The 2500-nt window shown below is 56.4% G+C and overlaps 1 non-coding gene across 1 annotated transcript in view; it reads right to left on the bottom strand.

Moving 5' to 3' along the window:
* The window catches only part of LOC126330437 (small subunit ribosomal RNA), a 1893-nt gene extending 1539 nt beyond the window's left edge, over nucleotides 1–354 (bottom strand). Inside the window, exon 1 of the ribosomal RNA XR_007562893.1 lies at nucleotides 1–354. This exon is cut by the window's left edge and continues 1539 nt beyond it. This is a non-coding gene — a ribosomal RNA (small subunit ribosomal RNA).
* Between the last annotated feature and the right edge of the window lie 2146 nt (nucleotides 355–2500).

Genomic DNA, 2500 nt, shown 5'->3' on the forward strand with positions numbered 1-2500 from the left:
GCAGAACCTACCATCGACAGTTGATAAGGCAGACATTTGAAAGATGCGTCGCCGGTACGAGGACCGTGCGATCAGCCCAAAGTTATTCAGAGTCACCAAGGCAAACGGACCAGACGAGCCAATCCGATTGGTTTTGATCTAATAAAAGCGTCCCTTCCATCTCTGGTCGGGACTCTGTTTGCATGTATTAGCTCTAGAATTACCACAGTTATCCAAGTAACGTGGGTACGATCTAAGGAACCATAACTGATTTAATGAGCCATTCGCGGTTTCACCTTAATGCGGCTTGTACTGAGACATGCATGGCTTAATCTTTGAGACAAGCATATGACTACTGGCAGGATCAACCAGGGAGCTGCGTCAACGAGAGCTGAGCAGCCGGCCGCCCGGGAGTGTGTCCCGAGGGCCCGCGCGAACACGCAAGCGTCCGCTCAATTATTCTGCAAACAGGAGGAGGCTGAGCTCCCCTGCACGATACACCTCGAAACCCTCTCAGGTCCCGGCGGCGCGCAGCGCCGTCCTAAGTACTTGGTCGGGTTCGAGAGAGGCGCAATCGCCCGGAGATGGGCGAGTAGACGCTTTCAGTGCGAACACCCGTGCTCCCAACTGAGCTTGCCGCTGCCGACAGAGGCCCGGGAGCGTGCTGTCGTGGCATTGCCGGCGGGAAACAACACGCGCCACCTACGGTGACCGGCAGCTCCAACGCCAGCGCCACAGAAGGGCAAAGCCCCACTTGGGTGCAGAAGCGAACTCTCCCAGCACAGCGCACGCGCCAACACGTCCGCAGAGCTGCGATACAAACCACCTGCGAGAACCGCTGGGGGCGACCGAGCAGCAGACGGCGTCGCGACGCCGAGTGCCGGGCGGCGGCGCATCCTCAACGCACACAGTCCGCAATCGGACCAGCACACTGCAGATGTCCACCGCGCTTCGCACCGGGCTCGGCAGAACCCACTTTGGCCGCCTGGCGCCGCGCGCAGGGTGCGCCGGCGCATAGCTGGGACGCCAGCCGGGCCCGTCGGCCGGCGCTCCTGCCACTGGGCGCCCCCCACCAGCCGGCTGTAGTGCGTGCGCTCACGCAGCGCGCGGCCAGCACGCCGGGCGGCCCCCCCTCACCGGCCGGGGACTGTCCCGCCAAGCCACAGCCTCGTATCGCTTCATACCCACATGGCCAACTCAGGTTCGGGGGCATGGCGGGTACCGCCGAAACAACCGGTTCATAGATGTACCGATCGTCGCTATCACCGATGCACCTGCAGCGCGAACAACCGCTCAACAACTGATTTCCAGTTCATTTGCGGATCTTTGGCAGCAAACGTATACGTCAATCTACATTTGCGAAATCTACGATTCTGGCATGCCTGCATGTTATGTGTCACGACACGCTACATCAGCCCACATACACACTGCGGCATGTACACGAGAGAACACGTGGAAGATGGTCCGCGCACGTGTGCAATGTCCCTTGCGCGGTCGACTGTCAACCGGCCTCTGTAGCATGTCGCAGATGTGGAACGCGGTCCACCGTGCTATCATGTTGTGTGGGGCAATACGATTAAATAGGAAAACCCTCGTCGCTACATCAACAGACGGCTCACGCTGATTCCCGGCAGAGGGAGGAGGGGGGGGGGGGGGGCCAACATGCAATACTTTCGTCCGTACCTACCTACCACATGTCTGTACGGCGTACAACAGTGCAATCTCGCTGTAATGGGGAGACGAGACAAGTAGCATCGTGCACAACATATGGCCCTTATGATTCGCCATTGTAGGGCGCAGCCGGTGTACGGTCAAGCATGTGCCACATTATGTCACTCAGTACGTAACGACGGATGATCAGTGTGGGTTACGCGTACATCAGCGGACAGTCCACACAGGCCGTACCACAACGTACACTGACTGCATCGACAACCGAATGCAACTGAACAGCTGCAAGGCTCATTTCACAAACAAACGCCTGACCGACCAGCTTGGAAGGGCAGGAGGGGAGGGCGATATTCGTTCTGTAGCGGTACACCCTTCCAGTGGTTAGCGGGACTGTGTAGAAAGTACGCAACACTCGAAAGACCTTTATGTGAGGGTACGCACCATGGCATCAAGAAATACACATGACACCAGAGGATCCAAGCAGTGAACTATGTTCAGAGGGTTGCTGTTAGGCAAAGCTACATTCCTGTGACGTTACATGTGACAGTTAAGGTGCAGTGTAAGTTAGGTTAAGGTGCAGCGTAAGTTAGGTTAAGGTGCAGCGTAAGTTAGGTTAAGGTGCAGCGTAAGTTAGGTTAAGGTGCAGCGTAACTTAGGTTAAGGTGCAGCGTAACTTAGGTTAAGGTGCAGCGTAACTTAGGTTAAGGTGCAGCGTAACTTGGGTTAAGGTGCAGCGTAAGTTAGGTTAAGGTGCAGCGTAAGTTAGGTTAAGGTGCAGCGTAACTTAGGTTAAGGTGCAGCGTAAGTTAGGTTAAGGTGCAGCGTAAGTTAGGTTAAGGTGCAGCGTAAGTTA

Source organism: Schistocerca gregaria, unplaced genomic scaffold (assembly GCF_023897955.1).
Source record: "Schistocerca gregaria isolate iqSchGreg1 unplaced genomic scaffold, iqSchGreg1.2 ptg001292l, whole genome shotgun sequence".
In the NCBI taxonomy this organism is placed as follows: domain Eukaryota; kingdom Metazoa; phylum Arthropoda; class Insecta; order Orthoptera; family Acrididae; genus Schistocerca; species Schistocerca gregaria.